Source organism: Salvelinus fontinalis, chromosome 33 (assembly GCF_029448725.1).
Source record: "Salvelinus fontinalis isolate EN_2023a chromosome 33, ASM2944872v1, whole genome shotgun sequence".
Classification (NCBI taxonomy): domain Eukaryota; kingdom Metazoa; phylum Chordata; class Actinopteri; order Salmoniformes; family Salmonidae; genus Salvelinus; species Salvelinus fontinalis.
This window is the reverse complement of record NC_074697.1, coordinates 46692367-46707381: the sequence shown is the minus strand read 5'-3', so window position 1 is coordinate 46707381 and position 15015 is coordinate 46692367. Positions and strand designations below refer to the sequence as shown.

The 15015-nt window shown below is 40.2% G+C and overlaps 1 protein-coding gene across 4 annotated transcripts in view; it reads left to right on the top strand.

The window, feature by feature from the left end:
- The first annotated feature begins 9118 nt into the window (after positions 1 to 9118).
- Positions 9119 to 15015, top strand: part of LOC129832401 (signal-induced proliferation-associated 1-like protein 3) — a 95515-nt gene continuing 89618 nt past the window's right edge. For all 4 annotated transcript variants that reach the window (XM_055896430.1, XM_055896429.1, XM_055896427.1 and 1 more), the window contains exon 1: positions 9119 to 9329. The gene's annotated coding sequence lies outside the window, so the exon portion shown is untranslated. The remainder of the gene's footprint in view (positions 9330 to 15015) is intronic.

The window sequence follows — 15015 nt, the reverse complement described above, 5'->3', positions numbered from 1 at the left end:
ATGTTTCGGTTAGCCTTCCACAAGCTTCCCACAATAAATTGGGTGAATTTGACAATGCTGGTGTAACTGAGTCATTTTTTTTACCTTTATTTAATAACCAGGAAGGCTAGTTGAGAACAAGTTCTCATTTACAACTGCGACCTGGCCAAGATAAAGCAAAGCAGTGTGACACAGACAACACAGAGTTACACATGGAATAAACAATAAACAAGCCAATAACACAATAAACAAGTCAATGACACAGTAGAAAAAAGAAAGTATATATACAGTGTGTGCAAAAGGCATGAGGAGGTAGGCAATAAATAGGCCACAGTGGCAAAAAATTACAATTTAGCAGATTAACACTGGAGTGATAAATGAGCAGATGATGATGTGCATGTAGAGATACTGGTTTGCAAAAGAGCAGAAAAGTAAATAAAAACAGTATGGGGATGAGGTAGGTAGATAGGGTGGGCTATTTACAGATGGACTATGTACAGCTGCAGCGATCGGTTAGCTGCTCAGATAGCTGATGTTTAAAGTTGGTGAGGGAAATAAAAGTCTCCAACTTCAGCGATTTTTGCAATTCGTTCCAGTCATTGGAAGCAGAGAACTGGAAGGAAAGGCAGCCAAATGAGGTGTTGGCTTTGGGGATGATCAGTGAGATACCTGCTGGAACGTGTGCTACGGGTGGGTGTTGTTATCGTGACCAGTGAGCTGAGATAAGGCGGAGCTTTACCTAGCATAGATTTATAGATAACCTGGAGCTGGCAACGAATATGTAGCGAGGGCCAGCCGACTAGAGCATACACTTCGCAGTAGTGGGTGGTATAAGGTGATTTGGTAACAAAACGGATGGCACTGTGATAGACTGCATCCAGTTTGCTGAGTAGAGTATTGGAAGCTATTTTGTAGATGACATCGCCGAAGTCGAGGATCGGTAGGATAGTCAGTTTTACTAGGGAAAGTTTGGCGGCGTGAGTGAAGGAGGTTTTGTTGCAAAATAGAAAGCCGATTCTAGATTTAGATTTTGGATTGGAGATTTAATATGAGTCTGGAAGGAGAGTTTACAGTCTAGCCAGACACCTAGTTATTTATAGTTGTCCACATAGTCTAGGTCAGAACCGTCCAGGGTGGTGATGCTAGTCGGGCGGGGGAGGGTGCGGGCAGCGAACGGTTGAAAAGCATGCATTTGGTTTTACTAGGGTTTAAGAGCAGTTGGAGGCCACGGAAGGAGTGTTATATGGAATTGAAGCTCGTTTGGAGGTTAGTTAGCACAGTGTCCAAGACAGAAGTATACAGAATGGTGTCATCTGCATAGAGGTGGATCAGGGAATCATTGATATATACAGACAGGAGTCGGCCAGAGAATTGAGCCCTGTGGTACCCCCATAGAGACTGCCAGAGGTCCGGACAACATGCCCTCCGATTTGACACACTGAACTCTGTCTGCAAAGTAGTTGGTGAACCAGGCGAGGCAGTCATTAGAGTAACCAAGGCTATTGAGTCTGCCGATAAGAATACAGTGATTAACAGAGTCGAAGGCCTTGGCCAAGTCGATGAAGACGGCGGCACAGTACTGTCTTTTATCGATGGCGGTTATGATATCGTTTAGTACCTTGAGCGTGGCTGAGGTGCACCCGTGATCGGCTCGGAAACCGGATTGCACAGCGGAGAAGGTACGGTGGGATTCGAAATGGTCAGTGATCTGTTTATTAACTTGGCTTTCAAAGATTTTAGATAGGCAGGGCAGGATATATATAGGTCTGTAAAAGTTAGGGTCTAGGGTGTCACCCCCTTTGAAGAGGGGGATGACCGCGGCAGCATTCCAATCTTTAGGGATCTCGGACGATACGAAAGAGAGGTTGAACAGGCTGGTAATAGGGGTTGCAACAATGGCGGCGGATAGTTTTAGAAAGAGAGGGTCCAGATTGTCTAGCCCAGCGGATTTGTACGGGTCCAGGTTTTGCAGCTCTTTCAGAACATCTGCTCTCTGGATTAGGGTGAAAGAGAAGCTGGGGAGGCTCGGCCGAGTAGCTGCGGGGGGGGGGGAGCTGTTGGCCGGGGTTGGAGTAGCCAGAAGGAAGGCATGGCCAGCCGTAGGGAAATGCTTATTGAAATGTTTTATTATCATGGATTTATCAGTGGTGACCGTGTTACCTAGCCTCAGTGCAGTGGGCAGCTAGAAGGAGGTGCTCTTGTTCTCCATGGACTTTACAGTGTCCCAAAACTTTTTGGAGTTAGAGCTACAGGATGCAAATTTCTGCTTGAAAAAGCTAGCCTTTGCTTTCCTGACTGACTGCGTGTATTGGTTCCTTACTTCCCTGAACAGTTGCATATCGCGGGGACTATTCAATGATATTGCAGTCCGCCACAGGATGTTTTTGTGTTGGTCAAGGGCAGTCAGGCCTGGAGTGAACCAAGGGCTATATCTGTTCTTAGTTCTGCTTTTTTTGAAAGGGGCATGCTTATCTAAGATGGTGAGGAAATTACTTTTAAAGAACGACCAGGCATCCTCGACTGACGGGGTGAGGTCAATACCGTTCCAGGATACCCAGGCCTCCTTGTGCTGGCACACGCTTTTTCAGTTCTGCCCACAAATGTTCTATAGGATTGAGGTCAGGGCTTTGCGATGGCCACTCCAATACCTTGACTTTGTTGTCCTTAAGCCATTTTGCCACAACTTTGGAGGTATGCTTGTGGTCATTGTCCATTTGGAAGACCCATTTGCGACCAAGCTTTAACTTTCTGACTGATGTCTTGAGATGTTGCTTCAATATATCCACATAAATGTCCTGCCTCATGATGCCATCTATTTTGTGAAGTGCACCAGTTCCTGCTGCACAGTACCCCCACAACATGATGCTGCCACCCCCGTGCTTCACAGTTGGGATGGTGTTCTTTGGCTTGCAAGCCTCACCCTTTTTCCTCCAAACATAACGATGGTCATTATGGCCAACCAGTTCTATTTTTGTTTCGTCAGACCAGAGGACATTTCTCCAAAAAGTACGATCTTTGTCTCCATGTGCAGTTGCAAACCGTAGTCTGGCTTTTTTATGGTGGTTTTGGAGCAGTGGCTTCTTCCATGCTGAGCGGCCTTTCAGGTTATGTCGATATAGGACTCGTTTTTCTGTGGATATAGATACTTTTGTACCTTTAGGCATTTGGAAATTGCTCCCATGGATGAACCAGACTTGTGGAGGTCTACAATTATCTTTCTGAGGTCTTGGCTGATTTCTTTTGATTTTCCCATGATGTCAAGCAAAGAGGCACTAAGTTTGAAGGTAGGTCTTGAAATACATCCACAGGTACACCTCCAAATTGACTCAAATTATGTCAATTAGCCTGTCAGAAGCTTCTAAAGCCATGACATCATTTTCTGGAATTTTCCAAGCTGTTTAAAGGCACAGCCAACTTAGTGTATGTAAACTTCTGACCCACTGGAATTGTGGTACAGTGAGTTATAAATTAAATAATCTGTCTGTAAACAATTGTTGGAAAAATGACTTGTGTCATGCACAAAGTAGATGTCCTAACCGACTTGCCAAAACTATAGTTTGTTAACAAGAAATTTATAGAGTGGTTGAAAAACTAGTTTTAATGACTCCAACCTAAGTGTATGTAAACTTCCGATTTCAACTGTATCTACAGTATGACAGCCAGTGGTGTAAAGTAATACAGTGGTGTAAAGTAAATACTTTTACTTCTCCATATTCCTAAATAAAATATTGTGCTTTTTACTCCATACATTTTCCCTGACACTCAAAAGTACTTGTTACATTTTGAATACTTAACAGGACTGGAAAATGGTCAAATTCGAACCCGTGCTCATCCCTATGGCCTCTGGCCTGGTGGACTCAATATACGCATGCGTCTTTTGTAAATAAGTGTTGGAGTGTGCCCCTGGCTATCCATATGTTTTAAAAACAAGAAACAATACATGTGTGGAGTGGTTGAAAAAGAGTTTTAATGACTCCAACCTAAGTGTATGTAAACTTCCGACTTCAACTGTACATCTGCACCCAGTCGGGTGACACACATCGCAGAGGGCCCCTAAAAGAGCCCTGTACTCTTTCTTCCTCACAAAGTCAAAGCTCTTGATCCCGCGGTTGCAGAGCGTGTAAAACGTGGACACCTGTCTCTCCGTCACCAGGCCACTAATGATAGTGTCCCTCTTCAAGGAGCTGCAGTGCCAGTCCAGCACCTTAACAATCCCCAGGTGGGTCTGCACAGAGGTCAGATGTCAGGGAAAACAATATGGTCGCTACAACCAAGGTGCGGGAATTGAGTAAAAAACAGGATGTGTCAGAGAAGTTGAAGAGAAAATGATTTTTATCTTAAAAAACAAGAAGACTGTAGTGCTTCCTAACAAGAATATTTGAATATCCCACCCAACTGCAGAGTAGTCCAGAAGCCCCAGAAGGAGATGATGCCCATGCTGCCAGTCAGCAGCTCCCCATTCTCTTTGCAGTAGTGCATACAGAGCACAGAGCCCAAGCAATTGGCCGGTACAGGACCGCCATGCCCTGAGTTGGGTCAGAGAACACATGCAGAGAGAGGTCATCGCAGGCCCCAACGAAGACCCGCTGGCTAGGCACAGAGACCAGGTGCTCCACCCGGTAGCCGCTGTCTAGGGGCAGGCTCAGGTTGTGCCTCAGATCCCCTCGCAGGTTCTCTGTCCACACTGACAGAGGGAGGTAAGAGTTCATGGTTTTGCCGTTTTGAGGTTTGTGCTAATTCTATTTGAGCATCATGCAATGGCATACCGCCCTGGAACTAACTGCCCTGGCCTAATAGGATCAATAAAATATTATTGTATGGCACTGCTTTTTATTATACACAGTATTATCTTTTAATTTACATCTGTAAATCCGCATGTAATGCCCGCTTCTCACCCGATGCGAGGTCATGGAGTGTCCCCATTGGAAGCCCACCACCACAGTGCCACTGAGGATTGAGTTGGTAGTGAGGCACTGTATGTAGTTCTGTGCACAGGAGTATCGGAACTGCATGGCGGGAGTGCCATCCAGATACAGGGCTATCTCTTCTTCCACCTCATCTTCATCAGGACCACACACTTCCTATAAACATGAATGGGAAATGGTCAAATTCTTGTAATGACGCCGACGATGATGAGATCATGATCATAAATTAGATTTCAATGAAGATCATGAAGAACAATGGGAGTTCCAATTCGTTTCTTATGGGATAGTAAAACAATTCCTATGACGTCAGAACTAGTCAGGTATGATAAAAGTCAAACTGTCAAATCAAGAGTGAGTTAGACAATACCTTTATAGTTTGTTTCAGCTGCTGTCACACCCTGACCAGAGTTTGCTTTGTATGTTTTATGTTTTGGTTGGTCAGGGTGTGATCTGTGTGGGCATTCTATGTTGTATGTCTGGTTTGTATATTTCTATGTGTTTGGCCTGATATGGTTCTCAATCAGAGACAGGTGTTTTGCGTTGTCTCTGATTGGGAACCCTATTTAGGTAGCCTGTTTGGTATTGTGGGTTGTGGGTTATTGTCTATGTTATGTTGCATGTTAGCACAGTGTTTCTATAGCGGTCACGTTCGTCTTATTCGTTTTGTTTAAGTGTTCTTCATTAACTCTAGAAATATGTATTCAAACCACGCTGCGCTTTGGTCCGCTTCTTACGACGATCGTGACAGCTGCGGAAGAAAATATTTCCATTCTGGAACAATCGTCCTCATTGAAGTCATGCTGCACCTTATCCCTTTTTCACTTAGACTACATTATCCCTGTAATTGAAGATGATTTCCACTTAGTTTGCGATTCACCTGTGTCAATTGAAGAAATTGGAGAGGCTCTGAATTCAATGAAAAATGGGATAGACATTATATAGACAGTTTTGGGAGTTACTAGAAGACCCTATTTTTAATATGTTTCAAGGTTGCATTGAATATGGGGAAATGGGCTCCACTTATTTCATTGATTCGGAAGCCTGGTAAAGACCCTTCTCTCATTGGCAATTGGAGACCAATTACTTTATTAAATATTGATTACACATTGATTGCTCTGGTTTATGCCAAAAGATTTAGGAAAGGAATAGATACCATTATAAATGAGACTCAAACAGGATTAATGAAGGGCCGTCACATAAGCTCTAACATTCGTCTAGTCTTGGACCTTCTAGATTATTCAGATGCAATTGACTCAGATGCTCTTGTCTTATTTTTGGACTTCTGTTGTCACGTTCTGACCTTAGTTCCTTTTTTATGTCTTTATTTTAGTTTGGTCAGGGCGTGAGTTGGGGTGGGCATTCTATGTTTTGTTCTGTTGTTAGATTTCTATGTGTTGGGCCTAGTATGGTTCTCAATCAGAGGCAGGTGTCAGTCGTTGTCTCTGATTGAGAGCCATATTTAGGTAGCCTGTTTGTCATTGTGCGTTGTGGGTGATTGTTTCCTGTGTTAGTACCATACGGTTGTTTGTTTGTACTTTTGTTATTTTGCATTTTTCAGCGTTCAGTTTTAATATATTAAAATGGACACTTACCACGCTGCGTATTGGTCCGATCCTTGCTACTCCTCAGACGAAGAGAACGAGAACCGTTACATCTGTAAAGCGTTTGACACAATTGAACATTCATTTCTCTTTTGGTCTCTTTAACTTTATGGTTTCGGTGAACATTTTATCAAAGTCATTCACATGTTTTACAAAGATATAAATAGTTCTGTGTTACTAAATCTTAATACATCCAAAATATTCTGCATCAACAGAGGTGTATGACAGGGACGCCCAATTTCACAATTTTTATTTGTTTTGGTTGTGGAACTTCTATCTCTAGATATTCTGAATAATGCAAGTCAATGGCTTAATCATTTTTAACAAAGAAATCAACATTTCCCAATTGGCTGATGATACTACTCTTTTTTTAAAAGACAAAGACCAGGTCGCCCATGGCCTTAATGCTATCACTGCACTCTCTATTAAAACGGAACGTTTCTAAATGTGAAATCTTATGTTTATTTGACTCTGATGATAAAGAAATAGAAAATATTAATGTAAAGGACTGTGTTAAATATTTAGGAATACATCTGTCAAAAAAACACTTAAGTCAGGCAACATTTGAATTTCTCTCCTAACATTAAAACCAAGAATATATTGAATAATTGTCTACAAAGGGATCTTTCTATACTTGGGAGAGTGATTCTGTCCAAGGCAGAGGGACTGTGTTGCTTTGTGTACCCCCCTCTTTATTTGTAAATCCCTCAACCTGTAAAGAGATCAACAAGACCTTTCTTGACTTCAAAAACAAGTCAGTCCTCTCTAATAAAAGAGGTGAAGGCGGTCTGGAAGTGTTGGATTTTGTTGACATAAATAACACTTTCAAGATCCATTGGTTGAAAAGATGTTTGGTCAATAATGAATCAATTTGGTCTTTCATTCCAAACAATGTATTTAATAAATTGGGATGTCTTCAATTTTTACTGAAATGTAATTATATTCCTGAAAGATAAACCCACTAAATTGGCTAGGTTTCACCAACAAGTTTTAATGGCCTGGAAAATATGTTTCCTGCACAATTTTTCCCCACATAAAGCTCTTTTGTGAAATAATTCAGACATAACTGTAAGGAATAAATCATTGTTCTACCCTAGCTGGCACGGGAGGAATATTGACTTTGTTCTTGATGTTTTTGAGAACAGGGGTAACATTCTTGCATATGAACAATTTATAACATTGGATGAGATTCCAAAACCTTTCAGAGAGTTTATTTCTGTGATCAAAGCCATTTCTAGTGGTCTAACTACGCTAATGAAAACTCATCTTAGCTTGGTGATGATCACAGAGCTTATCCAGAAGTCAGTTTGGAAGTTGTGGGCTTACTTGAGAAATCTTTTTGTAATAAATACATAAGACAAATTTTCCATTCACGGAACCAATTTACGCCTAGAGGGAAAAAATTATGGAACATGCTTATTCCTGACATTGTCTGGAAAAAAGCTTGGTTGATGCCTTACAAATATTGTATACCAAACAAATTTAAGTGCACTTTACATAAGATATATCCATGTAATTCTATGTTGTCCAAATTTGTGGCAATTGATGATATCTGCGTTTTCTGTGAAAAAGAAGGGAAACATCTGACTCACTTGTTCTATGAATGTAAATCTGTGATAGAATTTTTGGAAAACCTTGCAGAATACTTATTTACCATTTTGAACACTACCCATGTTTTTGACATGAAGGATATAATATTGCAATGATAACAAGACCATTGAAATCTTTGTGTATTTTTTTATTCTTGTTGCCAAATACTTTATACACAAACAAAAATTCCAGAATTCTATACCAAAATTACAAATATTTTTGATTGAATTTAACCATTTTGTTAAGACATTATCCTTAGTGAATAACAAAAACAATAACGTCTTCCTGAATCATTATAATGAGATTCCCGAGTGAATACAATTGCACTATAATTGTTTTTAGTTTTTATTACTATTTATATATTTATTTTTTTGTATGTATTTAGTATTTTCTTGTTTATACCTATGTTTTTTTGTTAGACATGTTTGATGTAGCGATGTAAGTTGTTGATTATTTTGTATTAGGAATTTAAAAAAATATATATATATAAGAAAAAGTATATGAATAAAAAATATATAAAAATAGACATTATATTTCCTTGAAAAATTGGCGTGTTATGACGTAGCAATAATGTAATGCAGCTTAATAGTAAAACGACACCTTTGCGTCATAGTGGTTGGCATGCATATAAAGTGGAGATGATGGGATTTATGTTTTCAGTCATGTCCAAAATAAAATAGTCAAACGCTGTATGCCACTATTTGTGTTTACGTGTAAAAATGCTTTGATTATAATTGACTGCCACAAGGTTGTGCTATTTACTAATAAGTAGGCTACAACTCTATAACAACAACCCCAAATAGACAATTAACGTGATGCAAAATTATTTACAGACAACTGTAGCTAGGAACTGTTATACCACAAAAATATAACTGCGTATTTCTGAATAGCGCTGTTGTTTTTTCGAGACATTATTGCGACAGCGCTCATTGCATTTTTGCAATGAACATACTAACACGTCTATGTATGGTTGTAGAATACTGCCCTTCATATGTTACTATCGGTACTACAACAACCATGCTCGCACAGGCGCATTGCGGCGTGAGATCGTTTGCTAGCGCAGCACGGTGGTTTCGCCTGGCTTGTGTGATCCGACTCCGAGAGAGCATTCCTGGCAACGTTTGCGAGCGAGATAGAAACAAGCAGTCCACTATATTGTTCAATCAATGTTTCTCCTAGGATTGGGGATTTCTAAAGGGATATAAGTTCGTCGAAAGTGCGAGAACGTCGATAGGTAAGAAACACTCCCAAGTCGTATTTCAAAAGTAGTTTGAGTAATAGTTCGGGCTCCTCAACAACATTGAAAAGTGGCGAGTCAGCTAACGAGGTAACGTTCGCTACCATTGCTCACTACTTGCAACTGGCCAGCGAGAGATATAACTTCATTCCTGCTATGCAGCCAACAACTTGCATACTACGGGTTCTTTTTGAATCGTTGTTGCACCTATCTAAACACGCAGTGAATATACGTCTCACATAGACCCATATTATCCAGTTAACTAGTTAAAACATGGTATATCAGTCTCAGAAATAATGTTTTATTAACTAAAAAATGCCCGATCCTTCCTGGTCCGCCGTCTTTCAATACGCATGCGCATAGTATTTTGCATACTCCGGGTTTGTACTTTTTCGACTTGATTTAATCACACTTGTAAAGGCCAAGCGGCAGTGTTAAAATGACACATTCAAGACAATGGAACAATTGTCTCGTTAAGTGAAACGCAACAACATTTGGGAACGTAACCAAGCCAGCTAGCTTGAACGAGCTTAGAATTTTGAAAAGTGCTGCAGTAGGAAGTTGCTAATGTGGGTTTACTTAGTTTTGACTGAATTGCCCATAAAAGGTTTCCATGTAAACACACTTTTCTTTAGGGGATTTGTGTTGGGTAGTTAGTTATACGTTTCGTGTTTGGCAGCCTACGACAATGTTTTGGTGTTGTGTGATTCATGGGTAAAATCTTACGAACGAGCTAGTTAACTAACTAGATCACTGAAAATGGTTGTCCCTAGTATGGGTGACTCTGGCTAGCATGCTAACTAGCTAGTTAGCTAGCTAGATCATTTTATTAACTAAAGCCCTCATAAGTGGTCTTACTGATTTAAATCATCTTTCATTCAATCATAGAAACCTAAATGTCAAAATTCTCCAATATTTGTTTTGCCATTGAACAGAATGCTAGTTAAGCAAGCCATGCTGACCTGTTTGTACACATTAGTGTCAATGCTGATCAGCTGTCATTGTGACTTGTTAAGGTCAGTTGTGTCTGCCACCTGAGCAATCTTATCTGTTAGGCAGTTGTAGTTTACCCATAACACTGGAATGGAGTTTGTGTGATGTTAAAATGTCCTCTTGATTCAAAGCTATCTATCTACTTTGTTCAAAGTAATCTGGTGGGTGTGCGTGCAGTGGGAAAGGGGGGTGAAGCGTCTACATGTTGTATATTAGTCCAAATGCCTGTGCACTGAATGCCGCAGGAAATAACACATCAAATATTAGGATAGACCTTTCATGCAGGGGGCAGCATAGATATGACGGCGCTTAACAATTTATTTTGGTTGCTTTCTCTCCGTGACTAATAGAATGACGATAATGCCAGTACCGGCGAGAAAAGGTCAAGTCCACTAACTTCCCTGCTTCTGAGAACAGAGGGTTTCAGATCAGCTCATTAATGTTACACTAATCACGTCTGCAGTTTCCTCAGGGGCCTATTCACTTAATTTGAAGGAAATTACATTAGAAAGGCAATGCGTGCTTGTGAAGTTCTGAATACCACAGTTAATGTTGAATAACCACGACCAGGTGCCTCTAATTCCAACTTCAGATCCCCTCATTCATCCCTACTGCTTCCAACTTTACAGGTGCCCATCACTGAAAGATAGAAGTGTTTAATTGGAACACTTATTCTTGGATCATTACCATCAGGGAATTTCTATTAATGTCTAATTTTTGATCAAAATATTTGACAAAAGTTCTTGAATCAAAACCTAAACTAAGAGGTGTTATGTTTGGTTAATAGAGAATCAAAGTCTTGAAGCAGTTGGGCAGGCTATGACCTGGTTGATACCGCTTCATGGAATTCTCATGTCATCAGTAGTCTCACCGGTTGGTGACCTGCTGGAGGGTTGATCATGCTTAGGTCATAGGGTAGGCTACTGTTTGGGCCAACAAGGGAAGTTATGTACTGCAGTCAAATGCGCTGAGGATTTAACTCCCTAAAATGTGATATTATGCAATTTACATTTGGGATATTTTGGGATATCTTTGGGATATTTATTTAGATGACTAGTTATTGTTGCCAGTTGCTGAATTGCTAAATTTGATTGTTTTTATTTTAGTTTATTTTGCCTTTATTGCCTTTCAAAGTTAACATTTCTGTACGGTTTTAAAATAGTGACTTAAATCACCTCTGGAGAGAAACAAAATGTTAACAAATGTTTGTTATATAATTTGATTCAACTCGTTCTCAAGGGTACACACTGATTCAACTGGTTCTCAATGGTACACTCTTACATGCTGACCAAACCGGCATCGCTCACACGTTGAGTTTTGTTCACCCACACCAGAAGCGGTCAGGACACGCAGGTTGAAATATCAAAACAAACCCCGAACCAATTATATTCATTTGGGGACAGGTTCGAAAAGCATTAAACATTTAAGGCAGTTTAGCTAGCTTGCTGTTGCTAGCTAATTTGTCCAGGTGTTGCAAGCTAATTTGTCCTGAGATATAAACATTGGGTTGTTATTTTGCCTGAAATGCACAAGGTCCTCTACTCCGACAATTCATCCACAGATAAAACTAGAAAGCTAATTTGTTTCTCGTCATCTCTCCTCCTTCCTACAGGCTTCTTTTTTGGACTTTTATATGGCGGTTGGCAACTAATTTTACAGTGCATTACTACAACCGACAGGAGTGTGGATGTCAGTTCATCTTTCAATCACCCACGTGGGTGATTTTTTTGCAACACTCGTGCACCCGACGCGAGCGGTGTGGGCAGCATGTTACTCAGCTGTTGAGTTAAAACTATTTTCATAAAATGAATCGAACATGGATTGAGTGTCCGGTGTCTTCTCTAAAAGTATACTATACAAGCCCTATAGATTTATTCCTTTTTCTTCCACTTAGTATTTGTCAGTTTCAGCTATTCCAACAGCACAGTTTGAGTCTTAACCACCACACAGGTAGTCAGTCCTCCCTCTGTTTTGTAATTTTAGATCTATACTGTTTCTTGCCAGGTTTCTCCCTGACCCCTGGGGACTTCCTGGTTAAATAAAGGTTAATAGAAATCAACAATGTACTGCACAGCCTCACATAAGATGCGGCAGACAGACTGATCCATCATGCTCATTAGTGTAGCATCACAGCTCCGAGAGGAGGAAGCAGCCTCAGGCTAGAGATACCATCTGGCCCTCATCGTGCTGGAGAGAGCGTCATACGTGTGTGCATTGTTTTTGATTTGAGCACATATCACTCACATCCTGAGTAAATAAATAAATAGTGTTTATCTGCTATTGATGTTGTAATCTTACAATATAAGTACATGGCATGCAATCGGCATTAACCCACCTCCACCAGTGTTGCACCAGTGTTGCTCACAGAATCTCTTTGAAGTGTTGGCCTCCCTTGAAGCCTGTCTGTGACTCAGCATATATGACAGTTTCAACAGTTTGAGTTATATAAAAAGGAGCAGGATGTTCGTTAAAATAAGGATCTACTTTATGGCTCCTTTACTGTCATAAAACATCGTCCCCTAACCCCACTCCCTCAGGCACTAACCCCCGAGGTGTTTATAGATTCACTTTTTGATAGGGAGGGAGAGCGAGCACTTCTCCCAGACCCAGTGTTTATTCCCCTGCAGGCTTCCCCAGGCATGTTTGACTGGGGTAAATATAGCCTGTTGGTTTTAGCTGGAGGATAAACACAGATGTTGAGTAGACCTTCCTTGCCACAGAACAGTGTCCTCCCTGCACTGAGGGAGAAATGTCCCACTGTCCACAAAGCTTTTAAACAGAGTTATAGGACTTCGTAAGGTTGCTGTTAGGGCTGTAAGTTTCTACAACAGGGGTTTTTCTGCATGGAAAGGGGCTTAGGTGGTGGGTGTGGTAGGGTGTTTGGCAATGGGTGGGCGGCGAGGCCGAATTGTATTTATTTTTTACCAATTTCCTGCAATTCTGCAAGTCCATGTAGCAGATAATGGACCTTAAAACCTGTTTGGGGTGCAAGCCTGAAATCGGAACGAAAATGACAACAGCTGCAGGGCGCGAAATTCAAAATCTATTTTTTAAAAATATTTAACTTTCACACATTAACAAGTCCAATACAGCATTTGAAAGATAAACATCTTGTCAATCCAGCCAACATGTCCGATTTTTTAAAATGTTTTACAGAGAAAACACCACATATATTTATGTTAGCTCACCACCAAATACAAAAGTGGACAGACACGTATGAATATGATTATGATGTATGAATTATGATTCAAGTAGCATGCACAAGCCAACCGAAATAAACTAAAACCAACCTAAAGAACCCAGAAAAAACTACCTCAGATGACAGTCATATAACATGTTACACAATAAATCTATGTTTTGTTCATAAAAAGTGCATATTTTAGCTATAAATCAGTTTTACATTGATGCTACCATAAATGCTACCACATAGCTACAGCCTGAATCCAGACGGGAGTAGCCAGAGAAAATACATACACCAACGTCGACTACTAATTACACCTCATAAAACATTTCAGAAAAACATATGGTGGATAGCTAATGAAAGACAGATATCGTGTGAATAAAGCCAATATTTCCGATTTTTGAAGTGTTTTACAGCGAAAACACAATATATCGTTATATTAGCTAACAACATATGCTAGTGCTGCCTTATGCTAGCTTAAGTCAAGCGCTAGCCTAGCACAGTTAGCAGAGTTAGCATAGCACAGTTCGACAGATATATGAAAAAGCATCCCAAATTGGGTCCTTATCTTTGTTGATATTCCATCAGAATGTTGTAACGGGGTCCAATGTCCAGTAGAGTCTTTAGTTGGGTTCCAGAACGAACTATTTCCCTCTTTGGTTAGCAAGCACAATAGCATTGCGGCGCTACTCTGTCTTTCTTCAAAAAATTCTTCCGTCGTATCACATCTAAAGTCCAGAATAAATTGCAATAATATAATTAAAGTATATTGAAAAAACATACTTTAGGATGATTTTGTGACATGTATCAAATAATATCGAAGTCAGAGATCATATTCACCGTTATCGACCTTCTTCCAGAAGCCGAGACCAAATTATGCTTCGCGCCCGGAATTTTTTTTTAACTGCGCAGGTCTTACAAGAAGGTGTGTTATTCAGTCCATGGACGAGATATTCGACTGCTTTCAATTCTCACTTCCGCATTACAGCCTGATGAAGGCGTGTGACGTGTTTCTACGGTCCTAAATCTAATGACCTTTTATAGACAAGGTCTTAAAGAGACACATCGCATTTTGGAAATCTCAATTCGGCTGGGAAAATGGCTGTAAAAATATTTCTGTTCGACTTAGAGAAACAATTCAAACCTTTTTAGAAACTATAGACTGTTATCTATCCAACAGTAGTAAATATATGCATATTGTAAAATAAAAAGTTTCTTAGGAGGCCGTTTGAAAATGTGCACATATTTTCCAGTTTTTTCAATATTCAGCTTGCAGCCCAAACAGGTTAACAGATATTTATGTATACTGAACCAAAATATAAATGCACCATGTAATAATTTAAGATTTTACTGAGTTACAGTTTATATAAGGAAATCTGTCAATTAAAAAAAATTCATTAGGCCCTAATCTATGGATTTCACATGACTGGGAATGCAGATATGCATCTGTTAGTAACAAATACCTCCAATAAAAGGTGGGGGCGTGGATCAGAAAACCACTTAGTATCT